General features: G+C 42.3%; 1 protein-coding gene across 14 annotated transcripts in view; it reads right to left on the reverse strand.

Annotated features, from left to right (window-relative positions):
* The window catches only part of LOC138754289 (trypsin-3-like), a 101723-nt gene that overhangs the window by 42874 nt on the left and 33507 nt on the right, over window positions 1–25342 (reverse strand). For 9 of the 14 annotated variants that reach the window (XR_011351631.1, XR_011351639.1, XR_011351637.1 and 6 more), the window contains 2 exons: window positions 1292–1372; window positions 917–1023 (listed from right to left, as the gene is read on the reverse strand). The gene's annotated coding sequence lies outside the window, so the exon portion shown is untranslated. Of the gene's footprint in view, window positions 1–916; window positions 1024–1291; window positions 1373–1653; window positions 1768–25342 lie in introns of all 14 variants that reach the window. The other 5 variants (XR_011351638.1, XR_011351636.1, XR_011351632.1 and 2 more) reach the window with 3 other exon arrangements.

Here is a 25342-nt window from a genome sequence, read left to right on the forward strand (position 1 = left end):
TGGTTGAGATGATCCACCTTCTCCACACCTATGTGGCATACCCAGAAGAACATGAGAACACATTTTCTGTCAAGAACCTGGGCCTGTGCAGAAGACCCCAAGACTTCCATGAACCCAGCACCACCTCCCACATCCACTGACCCCCCCACCCTACCCCAACCCAAGCATCAGCTGCTATGACCACTAAGGCCAATCCCTACCACCCCACCCTGATTCCCGCACCGCCCAACCCACCCCCGGGTACACCAACTGCCGACATACTTCAACCCGACCGGGAACCAGCAGCTGCACCACAGCCAGCACCACAACGGTCAACAAGGAACAGAAGATCACTGGACTGGCTGAACTTGTGATAGACATTGGACCTCCCCCTCCCCGGGACTTTCCTTTTAAAAGAAAGGATGAATATGGTGATACACCACTGTATACTGTTATTTGGTTACTGTGTATATGTACGTTTCACATGTATGGCTGGCCCACCTTCCCTCGGTGACTCCACTCTCTAGAATCCCCTAATAAAGGCAGTTAAGGCAAGTCCCTCCCTCAATATGAGCCCTGGGATCAGGCCAGAACAGGAGCATGATATTAAAAGCCTGTTGTCCAGCAGCTCCAGCCTTCTGGTATTGTTGATAATGTATCACAGGTATTCTAGGATGGGTTCCATTGCAATGGGCAAACAGTGATGTGTGTATCTCCAGCGAGGAACTGTGATTTGTACAGGTTCTGGACCAGGACAAAGTCAGCCTAAGATAAAATCAATGACAAACAAGTCTTTAGATGAGTTTGCATCACAATGATGTTATAAATAATACAGGCCAATAAAAATATAAAATCAAGGAATAGATGGAGTGTTTATTACATTGACAAAGATTGCATTGCATTTAGTTTATTTTTTTTCCCATGAAGATCGGCCTACCTTTCAGTGCATCAGCCCCTCTGCTATTTGTAGAACTGCAGGACACCAGTCAGAGACTTGCCACACTCCTCACAAGGAATCAGTCTTACATGTTGCATTGTGAATAGCTGTGGAATAAATAGTACAGAATTTGTTATGAAAATACCTAAAGAAATTTGACCAACAAAGCAACCTGTAAATTTCCACACACTGTTTTCCATCATTGAAAGTCTAAGGTTGCAACTGATATAATTCTTAAATAACTCAATCCCTAATGAATCATCACAGCTCCCTGTGGCAATGCTTTTTGTGCTCCTGGATAACTAAACACAACACAAACTCGCAGATTTCTCTTTAAATAGTGTGGGGATAGGATTTCACAGGGGTTTTTATCACCTGTGATATGTGATCCAGTAATGGTCTTTTGTTCTTCTTTAAAGATGCAAGTCTTTCAGGAATTTGTTCACTCAGTTTGGTCTTCATGAAAGAAAAGCGATATGAAGATAATGATTATAAAATGCAGAAATTTCATTCCTTCCAGCAATCATAATTCAAACAATTAAATGCATTTTGTTTTAAAACCACAAGATCCCAGAAATCAAAATCAATGAGAGAAACTGCTGTAAATATTCAGCATGTCAGGCGGTAAAAGTGGGAAAAGAAACCAAGTTCCAGATTCAAGGTTCCTTTTACTGTCACACAATAATACATTAAAAATGTAACACATAAAACAAGCACAAATTCACCCAATATCAAACCTCATTTATAAAAATAGCACTGGTGGTAGCAAAAAAATGTATCACAATCACTTGGATGTCCGACTCCCCTCTACTTATTAGCACGATGGACTGTGGAAATGAACAGCCGTATATCTATGGAAAAAAATAACAAAGAATAAATATGACACTTCTGTAAAGGTCTGGCAGCCAAACCTGCACCACATTTCCTTTAAATGCTATCAACCAGTTCAATAAATGAAGTCTACACCATTTGTTGCCACGATTACTATTCTAAAGTAATCCATAGCAGACTTGAAAATCTACCAATCTGAATGGAGGCGCAAGGTACACTTCCAGAAAAGACCAAACATTGGCCTCAATGCACAGGGAGTATTGGGCATGTAATGCAGACCCGCCATGAAACTGTAGCAATGGACAGCTCCATCACATTGGCCTTAATGTGTGGACAATGGCATTTCGAGTGGGCAGAGACAGGGGGTTCATCTTCTGAGACTGGAAGTCCAAATCCCACTTTCCACTATTCACATGCTCAAAGGAAGGTGATGATGTGTCGGCATCTAAATGATTTAAATGCTCTGGTATTAATCTTGGTGACGTTATAGTTATTATAGACCAGTTGATATTCCTGTTGATTCAAATGATCCTGTTGAATTAGATGTTAGAGAGGGGTTGGGGTCCGCTGTTGGTGTTACAGTAGTTTCATCTTCAAACTGTGACCAAGTATTGTGTCTCATTGCTCAGACATAGAACTGCATTTTGCATAGCTCCCAGAGAGGGAACACTTGAATCTGTAAGCCGTTAAAGGTTTGATTGCATCATCCCCAGAATTCTTTATCTGAGCAATTACACCTCTGCCTTTGCCCCAGGAGAATTGTGAACACAGCTCAGATCATCGCCCAAAACTCCCTTCCCTCCATTGACACCATCCATACCTCTTGCTGCCTTGAAAAAGCAGGCACCTTTTTATGAGATTCATCCCACCCCGGCCACACCACCAGGTTCAGGAACAGCTGCTCCCCCTCCAACATCAGACTCCTCAACTACAAACTCCATCAGGGACTTGTTTAAGGACTCTTACTTTTGCATTTTATCGATTATTTTCCTGTTATCAGGATCCTAAATGAACCTCACACTGGTAAAATAATATTGCTTTTGCTGTGGTAAATGAGCTCTCTTTCCAACTCTGTAACTCTGCACTCTGTACTGTGTTTTAAAGTGCTGTACTATATATGGGATGTGTAACTGGACTGCTTGCAGTACAAACTTTCTCATTGTACTTTCTCATATGACAATAAGACTGAATGCAAAAAATAAACAAACTCCCTTTTTACATACATTCTGATTTTGTTTGTTTTTTTTAGTCACTGAGAATTAACCACAGAAATGTACAGCCCAGAGAAAGGTCATTCTACCCACATTGCAAATGCCAGCTAGAGATGAACTTCAGATTGATTTCACATCTCAGCTCAAGGTCAGTAAGCTCAGGGACTAACACTGATCTTGGAGAAGCCTCCTTAAAGTTCCATGCCACGATCTGCAGATGGTCACAAACCACATTCAACACAGCACAGCTCTACATGGAGTGCGGGGGAAAGGGTTTAGCAGAACCTTTGTTTTATTTGGCAAGAGAGAGGACCATTTTTGTCATAATAATGTCCTGCATAAATGGTGGGAGGCTGTGTTTTGACACAATTTATGCCTTTGTATCATGTGTTTAACAAACAGTTTTTGATGAAGGTGAATTCTGTTGAATGGGTGTTTTCAGGTACAGAAAAAGCAGAGTTGTCATAGAGATGTTCCCATTAACAGACTTCTATTATCTCCGTCTAATCTCGGATAGCTGGCTGGGTTTGTTCATTTAGATCAACACAAAGCAAGCTCTAGCCTATTTCCAGGGTTTGCAACAGTCCACCCTGAACAGGAAACACAATCACCCACCGCCAGCAAGCTATAGCGCCTCCTGCTTTGAGATGACAATCCTTGCACAGTAGCCTGTAAAGACTGAGGACTGAACAAACATTCCCAACAGCAGACTGACTGTTCATGAAATAAAATTCACATCCAAGATCTGACAATGCTGCAAGTTGTGCCCAAGTGAAACACAGCGTTGGTGACCTTTCTCTGCACTTTATACAGTTTTCCCATAAAATCAAATCATTTCATAAAAATTTACATAAGTCTTAAGCTAGAATCTATGCCAATTGTCCCAGAGTTAGAATGGCCAGGTGGTTTACATCCTTGCACGATAGCAGCACTCCAGTGAAACCACATAACACATTCCTGAGGTTCAAGAACAGTTTTTTTAAATCCAATTTCCCTGTACCTAACTATAAATTCCTGGACCATCACAAAATGTGCACTATTTAAACAACACTCTTTTTACCTTGTACTAATGCCACTGTGAATTTTTATTTGTTGGTTCAGAGACGTCTGAACCATTGGGGTCACCAATGTGGTGCCTTTTAAGGCAGAGCTGCAAAGGAGAACACTGACACGCGCTGTAATCAGCAAATAACTGTTTTAATCTCCCTTCAGATCACTTTTCACTAATTTTTCTTTAGATCACTTTTCGACCATTCCAAAACCGTAGGTGACGTCATAACACTCCTGATGCATTTCTCATCCTGCGGGCTTTGTCCCAAAGGTGGAGGGGGTCCAGCACCATCTGAGTGCGGGCTCCCAGGACTTGTGGTCAGCTGGCATTACAGTAATGATTCGAATGTTAAGCCCCACCACCCCCCCCCCCCCACCAGCTGCCACTACAATCCTTTTATATTTATTATGTCTTAGCATATTGTGTCTAATTTATACTGTCGTAATTGGTGTATCTGTATCTGTGTGGTGCAGCAAGTAGGAATTTCACTGCCTCCGTACATTGTACATCACCCTCATGTGTCTAAGGGATCTGGGTCCATGGCTCCTGGGACAGTTTCCAAATCTCTTCTCTACATCTGAATTTTGCACGTTCCCACTATTCCATTTAAACTAGGCCACACACTTTAGTTTAGGGAGATAAGATCTAAAGGTCTAGTTTTGATTTATTAACGTGAACTAATTTGAAAATTGGTTCTAAAACCTTGAAGTCATGTCAAGCACCAGCATTGATCTGATAACAGTGTTTCTACCCAAGTGCAGAGGAGATGTTGCTGAGATGTCACTGGGAATGGAGGGTTTGGGTACAAGGCGAGGTTGGATGGGCTGGGGCTTTAGACCCTGGAGTGTAAGGGCTGACAGATGATCTTCTAGAGATTTATAAATTCATGAGCGACATGGATAAAGTGAGTGTTCAAAGTCTGTTTCCCTCGGGAGATGATCCTCGAACTAGATGGCGTGGGTTTAAGGTGAGAGGGGAGAGATTTAAGAAGAACCTGAGGGCCAACATTTTCACAAGCTGCCAGAGGAAGCTGTAGATGTGGGTACAATTATGATATGCCTAGGAAGGGTTTAGAACAGTGATTTTCAAACTTTTTCTTTCCACTCACAGACCACCTTAAGTAATCCCTATGATATAAGTAAGGGATTACCTAAAGCGGTCTGTGATTGGGAAGGGAAGGTTGAGAACCACTGCTCTAGACCTGATTGCTACTGAAATATTTTGCTTGGAAAAAATTGTCATTGGTTAATTTCATTTGGAGTTATGGAACCATACACATATCGAGTCAATTAAGTACTATTAAAACAGTGGTTTTCAAACTTTTTCTTTCCACTCACATACCACCTTAAGTAATCCCTTAATAATCAAAAAGCACCTATGGCATAGGGAATACTTAAAGTGGTATGTGAGTGGAAAGAAAAAGTTTGAAAACCACTGGTTTAGAAAGATGTGGAGCAAATACAGGCAAATGGGACTATGGATGCATCAGCATGGACTTTTGGGCCAAAGGGTCTGTTCTAAGCTGTGATCCTATGATTCTAAGTGGGAGTGACAGTGCATTAAGAGTTAAGGCTTGCTTGAGCTCTGTGAAGGGTCTCAGATAACACCTCAATCATTTCATAGAATGACTGTATTGACTGAAAGCAACAAATTTAACTGAAACCTCTTGTTCTCAAGGCATCAGATATCAGGCATCTTCCTGGTTAATGGGTGCATGTCTGAAAGCAGAGAGTGAGTGGCCATGATAGTGATTGAAAGAAAGGATTTTGCTTTGTGTGCTGAGGCAGAATTATATTACAGTCTCCAATGTCTTGCTTTGAAATTTGTTTCAAAAGAATGGATTTTTGGATTCCCAAAGGAGATAACTCTTGGGTCAGTTTTATTGATGTTTAGATAGAAAACTAAATGTATATCAAACTCCTCCACCCCAGTACAGTTGTCATGAGAACAGGCATCCTTTGTGCAAAGACCAGGCACCAGATTGGTCTTTTCAAACAGTTGCTCCAGAGAAATGCCATTTTAATTCACACACTTCTGCTAAACCAGATCTTCTTTCCCAATGTCAAATCAACTTCCATTTGTAAAGTTTCTGTAACATAGAATGAAATTACAAAGTGCTACTCAGAGGAATGGTCAGTCTGAATGGGTCTTCGGCCCAAAAAGGTTCAAAACTCCATTAAGACAAGATTTTAAGGAAGAGTTAAAAGAGAAGAGGATGAGTGAAGAGCAAAGGGAACAGCTTAGATTGTGGAGTCAGAGGGATTAATGTAAGAAGTGAGACAGAGATCAGTGAATGGTTGGAGAGTTCTGGAATTACAGTCAACATTCCAGGACTGACAAGGAGAGGGGAGACAGCCTTCATTCCTCCTCAGTTTGCCCATCGCTGACTGTCACATGTCCCTCTCCTCTTTAATACAGCCAGTCTTTCCTCCCCTTTCCCAGGCCTGAAGCAGGCCAGACAGCATTCAGGGAGGGAAATGACCAGGTGAAGCCCTTGCTCTAGGAGAGGCAATATGAAAGAGAGGGGTCAGGTGTGATAGGTGGACCAAGGGCCGAAGGATGAGGGTCAGATGTAGTCAGATGGGAGAGCAGGAGAAGTGGATTGGGAAACAAAGGAGTGATGGGTAGAAGGTGACAAAGATCAGGAGGGGTAGGAAAAGGTGTGAATGTGGAGATAGTTGCTGAAGGAAGGAGATAGGTGGAACCATAGAAGAGAGGTAGGGTGGTCAGTGATGGATGGGATTAGTGGGGGAGGGGATATGATGCCAAGGGGCTTTGGGTAGTGGACAGGTGAAGAATGTGAGTTCATAAGATAAAAGGCTTTCCACAAACCTTAAAAGAACTGTGCAGAAAGTTAATGACAGAAACTTGGCCTGCTTCCCAATGGGAGAGAGGAGATAGAGAGCTGTGATTAATTCAGAAGTCTGAGGAGATTTGGCACATCATCGAATTCTCTCTCAAATTTCTACAGGGAACTGTGCAAAGTACTGAGTGGTTGGATCACAGCCTGGTTTGGTAATATGAGTGCCCAGGAATGCAGAGGGCTGCAGAAAGGAACAAACGCAGCCAAGTCCATGGCAGCCTCCAACCTCCCGTCCATTGAAAGCATTTATGTAGAAGGACCCCATCACCTTGTTTTGTGGTGTTGATTGGTGACTGGGTACAGTATACATCCATAGTTTAGAAACATAGAAACATAGAAACATAGATAGGAGCAGGAATAGGTCATTTGACCCTTCGAGCCTGCTCCACCATTCAACGAGATCATGGCTGATCTTAAAGTTCAGTACCCCGTCCCCGCCTTCTCTCCATAACCTTTAATAACCTTATACTGAAGAAATATATCTAATTCCCTCTTAAATAGATTTAATGAACCTGCCTCTACTGCCCTCTGTGGCAATGAATTCCACAGATTCACCACCCTCTGGGTAAAGAAATTCCTCCTCATCTCAATCCTAAATGGTTTGCCTATTATCCTCAAACCATGGCCCCGGGTTCTGGATTTTCCCATCATTGGAAACATCCCATCTGCATCCATTCTGTCCAGTCCTGCCAGAATTTTATATGTCTCTATGAGATCCCCTCTCAATCTTCTAAACTCCAGTGAGTACAATCCCAATTTGCGCAATCTTTCCTCATAAGTCATTCCTGCCATTCCAGGTATCAGCCTGGTGAATCGCCTCTGCACTCCCTCCATTGCAAGAACATCCTTCCTTAGATAAGGTGACCAAAACTGCACACAATACTCCAGGTGTGGTCTCACCAAGGCCCTGTACAGGTGCAGTAAGGTATCCTTGTTCCTATACTCAAATCCTCTTGATATGAAGGCCAACATACCATTTGCCTTTTTAACCGCCTGCTGTACCTGCATGCTCGCCTTCAGAGACTGGTGTACAAGTACCCCTAGGTCTCTCTGCACTTCCCCATCTCTTAATCTATTGCCATTCAAATAGTAATCTGCCCTCCGGTTTGTATTACCAAAGTGGATAACCTCACATTTATCCACATTGTAGTGCATTTGCCATGTATCTGCCCAGTCCCTCAATTTATCCAAATCACACTGGAGCTTCCTGACCCCCTCTTCCGTGCACACAACCCCTCCTAGCTTAATGTCATCTGCAAATTTGGAGATATTACATCCAATCCCCTCATCCAGATCATTAATGTAAATTGTGAACAGCTGGGGTCCCAGTACAGATCCCTGCCACTCAGAAAACGAGCCATTTATCCCAACTCTGTCTTCTACCTGCCAGCCAGTTCTCAATCCACATCAATAACTTTGCCCCCAATCCCATGAGCCTTGATTTTGTAAGCCAGTCGTTTATGCGGGACCTTATCGAAGGCCTTTTGGAAGTCCAGGTACACCACATCCACTGGCTCTCCCCCATCTATTTTACCTGTCACCATCTCAAAGAATTCCAATAGATTTGTCAAGCATGATTTACCTTTTGTAAATCCATGTTGACTCCGTCCGATCCCTTCTCTGCTAGTCATATGCTCCGCTATTACATCCTTAATAATGGATTCCATCATTTTGCCCACTACTGATGTAAGGCTCACCGGCCTATAATTCCCCACTTTTTCTCTACCTCCCTTTTTAAATAGTGGGGTAACATTAGCTACCCTCCAATCCATGAGTACTGATCCTGAGTCTATCGAGTTCTGGAAAATAATTCTTAAAGCATCTGCTATCTGAATGGCCACTTCCTTAAGTACCCTAGGATGTAGATTATCAGGCCCTTGGGATTTATCTGCCTTCAATCCCATCAATTTCCCCAAGACCATGTCCTTAGAGATACTGATTTCTTTCAGTTCCTCCCTTGCATTAGTCTCTATGTTTCCCAACATCCTTGGGAGGTTATTTGTATCCTCTCTTGTAAAAACAGAACTAAAGTAAGAATTTAATTGGTCTGCCATTTCCTTATTCCCCATTATATATTCCCCTGATTCCGACTGCAAAGGACCTACTCTGGATTTCACCAATCTTTTCCTCTTGACATATTTATAAAAGCTTTTGCAGTTGGTTTTTATATTTGCCACAAGCTTACTTTCGTAATTTATTTTTGCTCTCTTGATTAATCCCTTTGTCCTCCTTTAGTGCATCTTGAACTGCTCCCAGTCTTCGGTTGTGGTACTTTTTTTGGCCAATTGATATGCTCTCTCTTTGAACCTAATGCTGTCTCTAATTTCCCTTGTTATCCAAGGTTGAGTCACCTTTTTTGGTTTATTTTTATGCCAAATAAACGATTTTTGCAATTTCTCCATTAGATCTGTGAATGCTTTCCATTGTCTATCCAGTCAACTCCCCCATAAACACCACCCAATCAATCTTACTCAACTCCCGTCTCATACCATCATAATTCCCTTTATTTAAATTCAGGACCTAAGTCTCGGTCTGAATTTCATCATTCTCCATGTCGAGTGAGAATTCGATCATATTATGATCGCTCCTACCCAAAGGGCCTCGTACAACAAGATTGTTGATTAGCCCCTTATCATTGCATAATACCCAATCTAAAATGGCCTGCTCCCGAGTTGGTTCCTCGACATATTGGTCTAGATAACCGTCCCATAAACATTCAAGGAATTCCTCCTCCTCAGTATTTTTACTAATTTGGCTAGTCCAATCTATATGCAAATTAAAGTTTCCCATGATGACAGCTGTTTCCTTAGTGCACGCTTTTCTAATTTTTCTTTTAATGCCTTCCCTCACCTCTACACTATTTGGAGGCCTATATACCACCCCCACTAACGTTTTCCGCCCCTTGCTATTCCTCAGTTCTACCCATATAGATTCCGCATCTTCCGAGTTGATATCCTTTCTGTCAATCGTGTCGGTCCCTTCTCTCACCATCAATACTACCCCACCCCCTTTTCTTTCTTGCCGATCCCTCCTAAATATCGTATACCCCGGGATGTTAAGTTCCCAGGATTGCCCACCCTGCAGCCATGTTTCTGTAACCCCAATCGAATCATATTTGTTTATCTCAATTTCCACAGCTAATTCATCTACCTTGTTCCGAATGCTTCTTGCGTTAAGATATAAACCCTTCAGATTTGCTTTTTTTACCCTCCTTGCTCTTTCTGATTTTTTACTTTCGCTGCCTAACCTAACTTTTCCTGTTTTATCTTTTTTGTCCTTTGCCCTATCATACAGGTTCCCATCCCCCTGCCAAATTAGTTTAAACCGCACCCGACGGCTGTACCAAACCTAGCTGCCAATATATTGACCCCTTTTGAGTTTAGGTATAACCCATCCTTCTTGTAGAGGTCATGCCTTCCCCAAAAGAGATCCCAATGATCCAAGAAGCCAAAACCCTGTCCTTTACACCAGCCCCTCAGCCACACATTCATTTTTCTTAACCTTCCATTTTTGTCCTCAGTTTCACTTGGCACAGGTAGCAAACCAGAGATCACCACCCTGGTTGTCCTATTTCTTAGTTTCTGTCCTAGCTCTCTGTAATCCTTTTTCAGTACTTCCTCCTTCTTTTTACCTATGTCATTGGTACCCACATGTACCAAGACATCAGGCTGTTCGCCTTCCCCTTTTAGAATACCCTGTACCCGATTTGAGATATCCCGCACCCTTGCACCAGGGAGGCAGCACACCATGCGGGCATACCTATCTGGCTCACGGAATCTCCTGTCTGTATTTCTGACAATGGAGTCCCCAATGACCACTGCATTCCTCTTTACCTTTTGGTCCACCATGCCAGGCTCAGTGCCAGCGACCTGGTCACTGCTGCCAGCTTCTGTCAGGTCATCTCTCTCAACAGCATCCAACAAAATATACCTGTTACTGAGAGGGATATTCACAGGTGTGCTCTCCATTTTCCTGGTATTTTTCTCCCTCCCCTGACAGTTACCCACTTACCTGACACATCTGGTCTTGGGGTAACTATGTCCCTGAAAGTTGAATCTATCAACTCCTCACTCTCCCTTACCAGCCGTAGGTCCTCAAGTTGCAGCTCCAGTTCCCCCACTCGGTCCTTAAGGAACTGCATCTCGGTGCACCTGACGCAGATGTGGCTATTTGGGAGGGAGGGACTCACCCATGGTTCCCACATCTGACATCCAGTACAAAGCACTAACCCCATAGGCATGACTGAGCTAAAATAATGCCACTTACCTTTCTCCTCGCCTGCTTTTGCCTAAGCCTGTTGAGCCAAAGGCTGGAAGTCCCACTCCTTCAGTGTCCCACTCACTCAGTGCGCCGCTCCTCACTGGCCGCTCCCTCCCCTTTTACTCCTTTTACTGGCCCCTTGACCAATTAACCTTTGACCAATTAACCCAGTCACTCTCTCCAAGCTCCTGCTCCTCGACTCACAGCTCAAACTCCAGCTGCTGCCTCTTCAGACTTAGCTATTGATTGTGTTAGTGAGGAACAATGAAGTGAGTATTTGCAGAGTGATATGATATAGTAGGTGTAGGAATGGACCCTGAGCTGTAACCATACCATATAACCATATAACCATATAACCATATAACCGTTTACAGCAGTATTCAAAATGATTTGTATATAACATGATCCCCTTACTCTTGGTAACCATGAACTGGGTTTAGTGACTGAAGGCCCCTGTGGATGAGCTAGATTATCATATTGTCATATTAACTCCCTCTAGCGCATAAGTAGAAAAAAAATCAGATTTCAGATTTATTGTCAGAATGCATATGTAACATCACATACAACCCTGAGATTCTTTTTACTGCGGGCCAGGCAGAATTACCACTGATCAGTAGTGCAAAAACAACTGTTACACAATGTACACATGTAAACAAATGTAAACAAGCTGGAAAAAAATCAATAAAGTGCACAAGTGAGATTCCTTAAATGAGTCCCTGATTGAGTTTGTCATTGAGAAGTCTGCTGGTGGAGGAGGAGCAGCTGTTCCTGGACCTGATGGTGTGAGCTTTGTGGCACCGATACCTCTTTCCTGATGGTAGAAGTGAGAACAGAGCATGTGCTGGGTGGTGTGGATCCTTGATGATTGTTGCTGCTCTCCAATGGCAGCGTTCCCTGTAGTTGTTCTCGATGGTGAGGAAGGTTTTGTCTGTGATGTCCTCGACTGTGTCCACTACCTTTTGCAGGGATTTTCACTCAGGGGTATTAGTTTCCCCATACCAGACCATGATGCAGCTGGTCAGCTTTCAGCTTTCCACTTTCCACCACACAACTGTAGAATTTTTACAGGGTTTCTGGTGTCATACGAAACCTCTGCAAACTCCCGAGGAAGTAGAGGTGCTGATGTGCTTTCTTCACAATGCCATTAGTGAGTTGGGTCCAAGAAAGATCCTCCGAGAATATTGACTCCTTCGAAATATTGACTGTGAAACTTCAAGTTCAAGTTTATTGTCACATTTTCCAAGATGCAGTGATAGAAATTGTTCTGTGAGCAGACCTGCAAGACATCTCATACATAGTACAACAACTGCAGGAGTGAAGCAAAGGCACTGTAGCTTTACTGTTGTGAGGGTCATTCAGGAGTCTGATAAGAGAAGGAAAGAAACTATCCTTGAATCTGAGTATGTGTGATCTCACACTCATGGATCTTCTTCCTGTTGGGAGGTGAGTGATTAGAGTGTGGTCAGGGTGGGAGGAGTCTGTTGGGAGGTCAAGATGGTATTTACCTTCCATGTGAATTGTGACTAGCTCTTGTATAGAAAGACTTTGAATGATGATATGGTAGGATGTGTGAAAAATACAATTACATACTTCTTCAGCTTTCAGCATTCCTGGGCAGTAGGGTTTCCAAACCAGACTGTGATGTGCCCAGTCAGCAGACATTCCACAGTGCACCTACAGATGTTTGTGCCAAATCTCCTCAGACTCCTTAGAAAGTAGAGGCATTAAGTGTTTCCTTCACCTATGTCTTATGTGCTGGTTCCAGCAGAGGTCCTCCTGCTAGGAACCTTAAGGTAAAAACCCTCTCCACCCCTGTCCCATCAATGGAGATAGGTGCCTTGGTCTTCAGTCCATCACTTACTGACACCCACACCAACATCAGTGGGTGTTGTCCTACATCTTACATTTGCTGGTGTCACTTGTCTGAATCCTGCTGACTTGGTCAACCAGCTCTGTTTTTTTAAGCTAATTAGCCAGTAGTTGAGTTATTTATGGGCTCATCCTTTCATGGTCAGTGTTCCTGAGGTTACACTTGAATGACATTTCAGATTTATTTAATCGCTTGAATTTGGGCAGCGCAGTTAGAAGAGCGGCGCAGTTAGCACAACGCTGTTACATAGCCAGCGATCAGGACCGGGGTGCAAATCCTGAGCTGTCTATGAGGTGTTTGTATGTTCTCCACATGTCTGCGTGGGTTTTCCCCAGGGGCTCTAGTTTCCTCCCACCCCTCAAAACGTACCATGGGTGGTAAGTCAATTGGATGTAATTGGGCGGCATGGGCTTGTGGGCTGAAAGAGCCATACTGGTCTGTATGTCTAAATTTTAAAAACTACACTTCCCTGTTGCCCAAGTGAGATTTGAACTCCTTCCTCTCCACCAGTAGTCTGAATTTCATAATTTAACCACTTTGTCATCTTGAACACAAACAGAATTAACATGACGTTTCCTGTTATCTTGGGGAATGCCAACAATAATGTACACAGAGGTACAGAGGCTCTTCAGCCCAGTGAGTTAGCACTGACCCTCAACTGCACATCTATATTAATTCTATACTGTTCCTATTTTATTCTTCCCACATTCCCCTCAATTGCTCCAAGATTCTACCCCTCACTCCACACTGGGGGCAATTTACAGTGGCCAATTAACCTAAAAACCTTGCATCCTTGGGATGTGGAAGAAAACTGGAGCACACGAGGAGAAACCATTGTGGTCACAAACTCCACACACACAGCACTGGAGGAAAGGATTGAACCCGGATCTGTGGTGCTGTAATGACACCTCTATCGGCCACCCACTGTGCTACCTATGTTTAAAACTCGTTTTTTGACAAATGAATCCTATAAAATCCAGGCAAGACCACTCTTTAGCATTAGAGGCGAAGCATCAAGTGGAAATAGCAGCGCTACCAATGCTGCTGGTGTGGACATGGAGAGAGGGGGGCGGGGGGAAAGTGGAGACAGAGCACTTTCCCCAAAGGGTCTTACCACCCAGCCCTACCCCCGACGGCTCTATACAGGCTTTAAGTGGCAGACTCCAGTGGAGCAGCAGACTGGCGCAGGGCACCAGTGACAGGGAGAGCATCCCCCTGCTGAGAAGGAGAAGCAGAGGAGATGACCCTAAGGACAGTGACCACAGTATTGGACTGGCGAGGGGCTCTGCAGCTGTAGGATACACATAGGCTGTTGGTGGTTTGCAGGCTGTGGATCGCTGGCGACTTGAGGTCAAAGGATTCACACTATGTTGTAGGCTGCTTGAGACTGACTCATAGAACCAGGTATCAGAACAGGGATTTGAGAGGATCCTGAGGGCAAAAGGCACCCAAAGGTCCTTGGGCACTGAAGGCTTCCTCATCATGTCGGAGCTTTGGATCTGGGCTCGGGTTGCTGATGGTTTGAACTGGACTGAAGTGTGTATGGCTGCAGAGGCTGTGGCAGTGCCGAAGGCAAATCTACAGCCACTCCGTGACTCTGGGGTGGGGAGATTCTCTTTTAATTTAAGGCACGCTAAAGACAATTTCAAGCAATATGAAATTTCTGTTTTATTACAATAGTACCTGATTTTGTCCTAAGTATTAAATAGGATCAAATGTGATGGTTACTGAGGAAATGAATGCAGTGAGTGCCCTGCAAGGTAATTCAAAATGTTCACAAGCACTAATTAGAGGTGGAGAGCATGCACTGATCAAAAGGACAAGTATTAAGAATAACTTTTTTGAAATCTTTTTCTTGTTTACTTAGCCTCATATTGCTGATCAGCAGAACTGAATTGAATATCAAACAATGAAGACCCTTGCCAGGTAATAATCACCTTACATGCTAAATGTCTTACACTCAGGAAGACGTTGCTGCAGTGAGAATCCTCTTGAGAACCCTTCCTGGTGTAATTCCGTCCCTACACACCTTTCCCATCACCAGCTGACCCTGCCGAGCAGACACATGCTCCCTCTTGCTGTGGAACAGCACATTGACCACAGATGTTCGATCAGTGCCTGAACAGACCCTTGAAAAACTCTCACTGCAAAACAGAAGGGGACAGAGAACCAGAGCAAGGGGTCTCCACTCCATTGACTCTGAAAGAAATGGGAAAACCTACTGTCCAGATGTTCAGAGATGACACCCATAATTCAACATCTGCAGATAGTCTTGGGGGAGAGAAAGAGAAAACAAAACATCTTCCCTTGATGTAATCACAATCAGATTCAGGTCATGGACATGTGCCATGAAAAGTGTTGTTTTGCGGCTGCAGTACAGTGCAGAACAAGGTGCAACATTACTATAAATTACAATTCCGTAAATACAAGATTTTTAAAAATAAGTAAAGGGGGGAGGGTTTAACTACAGATCACAGATCATGATCACATCGGAGAATTATAAAATATCTTACAGAAAGGAATTTTACATGTATTATTTGTATAATTTTTGGATTCAATATTTTTGGACATAGTATGAGTTATAATTTAATTGGTTAATTATTATAATTATAGAATTTGATGTCCTGAACAAAATAAGTTAATGTAATAATTATGGTTTTGCCTCTAACAATAAGAATCAGTAAAGACACAGAAATACTGGAGAAACTCAGCTAGTCTCACAGCATCCATAGGAGACGTGATTGATGTTGTGGTTAGTGCAATGCCTTTACAGTGCCAGCAATCAGGACCAGGGTTTGAATGCCATGCTGTCTGTAAGGAGTTTGTACGTTCTCCCCTTGCCTGCTGGGTTTTCCCTGGGGGCTCTGGTTTCCTCCTGCCCTCCAAAATTGTTTTTGAGAATTTTCAATCAACATGCATTCAAAACGAAGAATAATCAAAACAAGGGACATAGCAGGGACTAAGCACGGAGTCTTGAGGTGTTGATAGTCAACAAGGTAAAAATGATATCATGACTTTCCAGAGATCAATTTCTTGTTGACTTTTCTCAATTCAATGTCCTGCTCATCCACAAAGTGAAAACCTTCACCCTGTGTCCACTTTATCTAAACCCAATTTTAAATCTCCAAGGTGTCACTGGACAATAAAGATTTTGCTTCCTGAAAACCTTTGGGTGTATTTTATGCATTTTGAACTGCTGATCATGGAAATCACCTTAAAAATTTCCTATCACTTTTTTTTAGATATAACTGACTTTTGTGATTTCCTGTCATATTTTTAATTATACTCAAATATTGCTCACAAAGCAAGCTGCTTTGGTCAGTCCAAGCATCCCTGGACATGTTCTCTGGGCAGGTGTTATGTCTTAGGCCTGAGCATGCTTGGAAGGCATTTAAAGATGTTGTTGAGAATTTTCTTGGAAACTACAGAGAACCAAACTCCATACAACGTGCTTCAAGCATACAAAACCCCGAAGTGCAACATGTCCATTGAAAATTCACTTTCTGCATCCACACTTGGGCTTCTTCCCTGCTGATCTTGGTGCAGTCAGTGATCAACATGGTAAAAGGTTTCACCAGGACATTGTGACCATGGAAAAGTGGGATCAGGGCAATTGGTATTCATCAGTGCTGGCCGACTATTGTTGGACACTGGCATGAGAGTACAAACAAAAATCAGCGGCAAAACATTTTTAGGTCAGTTGAACTAATGCAAAGTGCCAGCCTCGTTATGTGATTAAACAAACTAAATTCAATAAAAGTTAATGTAATGTTTCTCCAACTTCCTACATGATGATAGAGCAAATCTAAAATTATCTTTGTGTTCAGCTTGAAGTTGTCAATCATAATTCTCTTTTTTTTTCAGGAAGCAAACCTTTTTAAAAAATTGTCCAGGGTTATGTATGAAGGCCAGGCAATGGGGCAGAGTGGGTAAATGGATTTGTTCCTATGTATAATGGTCTTGGAAAGTCTGAAGAGAAAAATGACCCAGTACGGTTGTCCTAATAAGACTATATGAATCAGTATTCTAGGTTTAGCAAAGCCTGGTAGGCAAAGCATTAGTACATTTCACAGTAAATATTATTTCAATCTGATGGCAATTTCACCAAATAATCTTGCTATTTTAATCGCTGATCCCCAATTTTCAAAAGGCAGCTGTTTTTTTATTGCTATTCACATGTATTTGAAAAAATAGTTAAGCCTACACATTTATTAAAAATTTTATGTAATTAGCAGAATCATTTCATAAAAAATGCCTTTCAATCTATTCTTAAATGAACCACAGGGATTCTGAGCATTCAATAATCTTGTTTAGTTTGAGTCATACTCAGTATAATATGTAGGAGTTTACACCAGCACTTGCAGGGAATGTGGGAGTCCAAACCTGTGTTTCATTTTAATGTCTGGTGTAAATAAATTGTGTATTTACTTGATGCATGTGCATGCACCAGACTCTGTTTTCCTGTTGACTTAAGCAGTGGAGATTGTTGAGATTGTTCTTTGGTGAAAGCACTAATGGTTCTTAACAGTAGGTTTTATTCTGGATGCATTGAGAAAGCTTAGCTCACTCTTTCAACCTTGCGGAGATTGCTCTGATCTTGGGTCAGTGTAATGTGTGTGAACACTACCCCACTGGTTTACATTGAGAGTGGGCAGCAATTGGAATTAAATTATCTGCCTGGCATATCCGTTGACTTTAGGTCAAACCAGATGGCTAATAGAATCTTCAAACAGAAGGTTCATTTGAACACTTCCCATTATGTTAAATTAATTTCTAAATACTGAAGAGCCAACTTTGCATTGAGCCTGGCTGTTCACAATGACTACAAATCCCTGCAAATATATGACGGTTCCATGGATCACAAGTCCACAGGGAAAAAAGAGCAGGTGGCCATTCAACCCATCAATCTTGCCCCATCATGCCTCATCTACACTGACCTCATCCACTTCTGTGCTTGTTCCCCCTATCCCCAAGTTTCTCAATCTTTTGGAGTGAAACACGAAAATGTGCAGACTCACTGATTGAAATAAAAACACAATGCTGGAGAAACTCAGCAGGTAACACAGCATACTGTAAATAGCAAAGATAAAGGTACATACCCAATGTTTCAGGCTTGAGCCCTTCATCAAGGTGCTCAGGCCCCTGTCTACATTTTGCTTATACGTTGATGAAGAGCTTAAGACTGAAACATTAGTTATGAATCTTTATCTTTATTATATAAGGTACATTGTTTGACCTGCTGAATTTCTCAGCATTGTGCTTTTAATTTATCCTCAATCTTTTAAATGCTTTTCTGTCTCAACCATAAATATATCTAATGATCTGCCCCTTCACACTTGGGGGGTGGAGTGAAGAGGCAGAGGTTGGAGAGGTCCTAACTGAATACTTTGCTTCAGTATTTTTAAGTGAAAAGGATCTTGATCAGGGTGAGGTCCGAATAGAACAACTTGTGTGCTGGACAATGTTGAGATTAAGAAAGAGGAAGTGTTGGACCTTCTTTAAAAACATCAAGATTGGTAAGTCCCTGGAGCCAGGTGCAAAATACCCCAGGCTGCTGTGGAAAGTGAGGGAAGAGATAGCTGGGCAGTAGCTATGATCTTTGAATCCTCTTCGACCACAGGGGAGGTGCCAGAGAATTGGAGAATGGCAAATGTAGTCCCCTTGTTTAAAAATAAGTAACAGGGAGAATCCTGATATTTAGACTGATGAGTTTTACGTCAGTGGAGTGAAACTAATGGAGAGGTTCTTAAGGATAGGATCTACGAACATTTGGAGAAGTACATTCTACTCAAGGATAGACAGCATGGCTTTGTGAAGGGAAGGTCATGCCTCCCCAGTCTAATTGAGTTTTTTTGAGGAGGCAACAAAAGAAATTAATGAGGGTAGGGTGGAAAATGTGGCCTACATGGATTTTAGCAAGGCTTTTGAAAAAGTTCCCCTCGAGAGACTCATCCAGAAAGTCATGAGGCTATTTTTCTTTTCTTCTTTTCTTTAGAGACATATTAGATAAATGTGAGTTTAACTAAGAATTGTAAACATTGATCATATTACAGAAGATAAAGTTAATATCCAAGAAGCATACATTTCCTTTCTTTTTATCATGGAATTTTAGTTATAATTTACCTTTCCTTAAAAGAAACTATATTTTTTTTCTCAGGTTTTAATTGTTTTTTTTTACTCTCCCCCTTTCTGGGGGGATTATCCTTTTCCTTTTCTTCTTCATTTCTTTTTCTTTTCAATATTACCTTTGATATATTGTGAAGAATGTGTCAACTGTTAATTCAATCCAATCTTAGATTTAATGTTTTGGATAAGATTAAGTTAAGAAATGAATTATGGTCGTATTTTCAATTTACAATTTATGTACATATGTATATGATATGGTTTAGGCCATTTACTAAATTATGTGTACAATTTTTTAAAATTAAACTCAATAAAAATATCTTTAAAACAAAGAAACTCATGAGTCATGGGATCAGTGGAACCTTGACTGTGTGGATTAAAAAATTGGCTTGTAGTAAGAAAGCAGAGAGTAGTAGTGGAAGGAAAGTTTTCTACCTGGAGGTCGGTGACTAGTGGAGTGCCGCACGGATCTGTTCTGGGACCTCTGCTCTTTGTTAATTTTTTTACAATTACCTGAATGAAGAGGCAGAAGGATGGGTCAGTATGTTTGCTGATGACGCAAAGGCTGGAGGAGTTGTGGATGGAGCTGAAGGTTGTCAAAGGTTACTAAGGATATAGACAGAATGAGAGTTTGGAGAAGAAGCGACAGATGGAGTTCAATCCAGGTAAGTGTGAGGTGATGCATTTTGGAAGAACAAATCAGAAGGCTGAGAACAGGGTTACTGGCCAGTTACTTAGGAGTGTGGATGAACAGAGGGACCTTGGAGGTCCAAATCCATGCATCCCTCAAGGTCGCCGTGCAGGTCGATAGGATCATTAAGAAGGCCTATGGGATGCTGGGCTTCATTAATGGGGGATTGAGTTCAAGAGTAGAGAGGTCATGTTACAACTATAAATCTCTGGTGGGACCTCACTTAAAGTATTGTTTTGGTCACCTCATTACAGGAAGGATATGGAAAGGATGCAGAAGAGATTTACCAGGATGTGGCCTGGACTGGGAAACAAGTCTTATGAGGTAAGGTTAGCAGAGCTCAGACATTTCTCTTTGGATCATAGGAGGATGAAAGGAGGCTCAATAGAGGTCTACAAGATTATAAGGGATTTATGGTGCTCCAGGCAGATAGGACTCATTAACTACAGATGGTAACTCATCTAGGAGAGGGAAAACTCCTATTTCAAACCTCTGCTGCCTTATGGCTATACCCACTCATGAGAAAGGCATTGGGAGTAAACCCGAGAAAAAATCTGGAGTCAGAGTCCTTAAGGAGCTGACTGCTGTACCAGTAACTGCCACGGCAACTCCTGAGATGCAGCTGGCACCAAACTCTATCGACTTTAAGCAATCCTTTGGACTTGTCATTAGCATGGAGAGGGAGGTCCTACTGCTTGGGCAACAGATGGATCTCCATAGCAACTCTGCCCTGGCTTGCGCCCTGGAGAGGCCACTCCAGCTCAGTGGCTACCAGAGGCATAGTGTCCATGGTCGACCATGGCTGACAGAGGTGACATGTTTCCCAGGGCAGGAATGGCAAACACCAGAAGACATATGTACAAAGTGAAGGAAGGGAAATTTAGGGGAGACATCAGGGGTAAGTTTTTTTACACAGACAGTTGTGGGTGCCTGGAATGCCTTGCCAGGGATGGTGGTGGAGGCTGGAACAATAGGGGCATTTAAGAGACTCTTAGACAGGCACATGGATGGAAGGAAAATAGAGGTTTATGGGGTAGGGTGTGTTTAGCACTTTTTTTTTTAAAAGGAATATATCGAAGGCTGAAGGGCCTGTACTGTGCTTTAATGTTCTATGTTATACAGGGATTCACCAGTCAATGTTAAAAGAAATTTCTTCCCAGCTCAATTTTAATGACTGTTTCCTTACTCTGTTGCTCTGTCCCCTTGTTTGTTTTTCACCTGTTCATGAAAACAGTTCAATATCTACCCACTTGAGCCTGCTTAGGATCTTGGATATTTCATAAAGTCACCCCGCTTTCTTCTAAACTCTAAAGAATATGGGCAAAACCTGTCTTGGGTGAGGATGATTGGACGGATACTTGGATAGGATGGATTTAGACGTGGGACAAACACAGCAGGTGGGACATTTTGTTGGCATGGGTAAGTTGGGCCGAGGGTCCTGTTTCCATACTGTAGGACTCCATGACTCAATATGTGAGCTCTGGAGGGGCGACAGATTCTTCTTATTGAAGGAAATATCAAATCCTGCAGATCACATGAAAACATTGACATTTTTATCAGGGGAGGTAATCAATGGAATTTCAAATCAGTTTTTTCTGCAATCACCGACCTTGAATTTGGAAGGTAGAGGTCAATACCAGATTTCAACAAGTTACCGTGAGGACATATTCCATCTGGTCATCCTCCAAATGGATGGCATTAACATCTCTAGTTTCCATTAGCTCCCCACCCCCCATCTCCTGTGTCCCATCAATATCCAATTAACAGCTTTTGTCTGTTGGACTATACACCTCCCCCTACCCTTTCTTCTCTCTCCAGCCTTTTATTTAAACACCTGTCTGCTTTTAACTCACACCTTGAAACAACAGTTTTGTATCTTTACCTCCTATGGGTGCTGTGAGACCTGCTGAGTTCCTCCAGCATTTCTGTGTTTTACTACAATCACAATGTCTGCAGAATTTCATGTTTCATTACAGTGAGAATTGATACTGGGAGAAAGAGAGAGCAAACTAACACACGACCTAGAAATCTCTTTCAATTCAGGTGATATTCTTACCTAGAGAGTGGTGACCACGTGAAACCTGTTCCCATCAGGAGTAGTTCAAAAATAAAGGATGGATAGGTCTTATGTGAAGCTGAAAGATTTAGGTCAGGATAGAGGAAGGAGATTCGAGAGACATAAATACTTGCCTGGATTGGTTGGAATGGCCTCTTTCTGTGTTATGAATCCTTCATAAGTAAATAAGGGAGATAGAAACAGAATGATACATTGATAAATGGAGATGATGATTGTTGGGAAGAGTCTCATGATGTACATTTCTATTTATACTCTGGAAGCAGTAACGCTTTTATACATGGGTCATGTGGGTTTTCTTTATTAGGTGCAAGTACACATCATTTTATTCAGGTGCCTGTCTACATTTCGTTCATATCTTGATGAAAGGCTCAAGCCCTAAACATTGGATATATATCTTTATCTTTGCTACATAAAGTACACGATTTGACCTGCTGAGTTTCCCCAGCTTTGTGTTTTTACTTCAACCACGGTGTCTGCAGACTTTCGTGTTTTACTCAAGTACATATTAACTGAAGTCCAAAGGGTCAGGCTGTTCACTAACATCTGGGGAAAGAAGCCCAGTTGATGCTCACTCCATCTACCACCCAAAATGGCCATTCCCTCCTCCACAGGTACTATGAGGCTAAAGTGTTTCCCATCTACCACATGCAGTGCCGGAGGTACTCTGACAGCCCCTCCCAAGCCCCAAGCTGTAGGCAGCATGTGCTCAAGAATATTGAACCCTGGAAGATCCAGGCTCACTAGGAAATATAATGCCAGTCCTTCATTGTTGCTGGGTCTGAGCCTCATCCCACATCACCAGGGGATGTCACTGAGGGGAAGCAGCTCAATACCACCTTCTCCGCAGCAATTGCCAATAAATTGCTGGCCTTGCTGGTGAGGTACAGATCCCACCCAAAAAGGAAAAAATATGAACAAAAACACAGAAAAAGTGGAATTCCCATATGTACATGTTTGTGGGCCAATATTTAGGGTAAAATTTAGGGAGTCGGCTATTACATGCTTACTACTTTTGACCGTGGTAGGTACCTGCATCATTCGAGTCACTGGGAGCTCAGATGGATGGGTAGGCAGACGGGACTAGGTAGTAAGTTCGCATTCAAGGTGCTGGGAGCTTGGATGGGCTGCAGCCAGGATCCAGATGAGAGTCCGTGGTTGGGACCTCTGGTGGGTGGGTGGCCTGGGCCTAGGTGAGAGTCCACGGTCAAAGCTTCAGGAGCATCAGAGGGCAGGGAACTGGGGCCTTGGTAGGCAGCTGGGGCCTGGGCAAGAGACAGCAGTTGGACTGTTGAGAGTTCCGGCGGGAGGCAACCGGGACCTGGGCGAAAGAGAGTAGTCAGGGCTTTTGGAGCTCGGATAGGCTGGCAGCTGGGGCCTAAAATAGCTGGGGGGTCGACTTTTACATGCAATTTATGGAAAATATATTTTGGAGCCAAAAATAGTGGGGTCAATTTTACTTGAATATAAACGGTATTAGTTTTTGGATTCCTGGGGTGATTGGAAGAAACATCTCTTCCAATATCTTCTCATCTTGGTCAGCTAGATACCCAGCTGTACGATGTGGCAAACCTGAATTCACACCACTCTCACTTCACACTCGATTCCAAGGTGATTCTCTGCTGAGGGTTGGAAGATCATTTCAAAAGCACATTGCAGTCCAAAAAATCCTGAAATCTCGCCAATGCTCTGTGTATCTTCTTCTACTGCTTGGAATCTATAAAGCAGCCCATCTCCCTGGCATAAACGCAGGTCAAACCAATCCCCACAAATATACAAGCACTCTCACTACCATGACAAAGGCTAGCTGGTGAGACTAAGAGCATCAGGGGTTAAATCGTAGCTGAATCTACTGCCTATTATCAGTGAATGACCAACTGCCTTTAGAACCCTGAGTTATGGAGCGGGAGTTATGAACAGTCCTCAGTTCAAAGATACTGAACAGAATTGTACTTAAGGATGAATCATTCCTTTCAGGGGAAATGGAACAACATTGATTAACAGCAACATAGTTTATGTCTGAACTTCAGGTCACACAATCCAAGATGCTCAAACAAATCTCTGCTGCAGTTTCTTACTTTATGCTTAAAAATAACTCTGGGCTGGCAGCAAATTATGAGATTCAGAATCGGAGGGATTACAATGGTGGGGTCATGGCTGATGGTGCTGTATAGAGTCATACAGCATGGAAACTGGCCACAGCCCATCTTGTCCATGCCAACCAAGTGGTCTACCTCAGCTTGCCCCGTTTGCCTTATGATTGGCCCATATTCCTCTGGCCCTTTCCTTTTAAAATTCTTTTAAACATTGGAATTGTACTCACCTCCACCACTCTCTCTGGCAGCTTATACCTCTGTATGAAGATGCCCCTCAGGTCCCTTTTAAATCTTTCCCCTCACCTTAATGAGGTCCTCTAGTTTTTAGACTCCCCGACTCAGTGAAAAAGGCTATGACTATTCCCCTTATCTACACTCTTTTTGGCCACAACTCTGATCCTACATTCCAGGGAAAGAAGTCCCAGCTTAACAAGTCTCTCCCTAAATTCAACCCCACTAACCCTGGAAACATCCATGTGAACTTTCTTCACCATTGTTTCAGCTCACTGACATCATTCCGAGGTCACTGTTTCAGAAGTTGGAAATCTGATAAACATTTGAGCAAAGTAAAAAAGAAATTGGATATCTTTTAGCAATGAGTTTAATGTGATTTTCCTTATTCACTGGAGTGCTGTTTAATTCAGATCTTGTTCGGTCTCTGAGAACCAGCTCTGAATTATCACCATTTTAGACTTCTAAAAATGTGCAATCATTTGCAAGGATTAACATTCATTGGGCCAGAATTTTTAGCAATGGTTTTATTTATCAGAATCATAATTGTAAATTAGTTAGGTAATTTGTACACCTAATGCAAACTTCTCTACATTGCAATGTGGTCATCTGTGCATGGGACACACCTACATAGAGTTAATGCAGCATGTATTGAGATGTTAACCATTATTCAAAATATGAAGGCTCCAAAAACATGAGGTATCTCTGAGGACAAAGGTTGGAAAGTAGGTACAGATTGGCTTGGGACATTTTTGCTGCTTCAAGATTTTTCAAAACCAATGAGGTCATTCCAATACCCTCAACCCACTGTGAAATCCAATCAATTCCTAATATTGGCTCTACCTAATCTTAGATTCTATTATTGGGTTATTAATATTCATTTCATTATATTTTGGTTATATTATGATAATAAAACAGGAGGCCCAGTTTGGGTTAATTTGGAGTTGAATTTGACTCAGAAATTTTCTACTGTTTCAATACTTGGTGCATTTTTGCCTTTTCCTATTGATAAGAAGATTGATAATCTAGTGGTCAAATATACAAGTAGGATTTGGTTCCATTTTAGAAAACATTTCCTACTCCAAAGGTTGATTCGTTTTAGTTCTATTCTATCAAATTACTTTT

Source organism: Narcine bancroftii, chromosome 2 (assembly GCF_036971445.1).
Source record: "Narcine bancroftii isolate sNarBan1 chromosome 2, sNarBan1.hap1, whole genome shotgun sequence".
NCBI lineage: Eukaryota > Metazoa > Chordata > Chondrichthyes > Torpediniformes > Narcinidae > Narcine > Narcine bancroftii.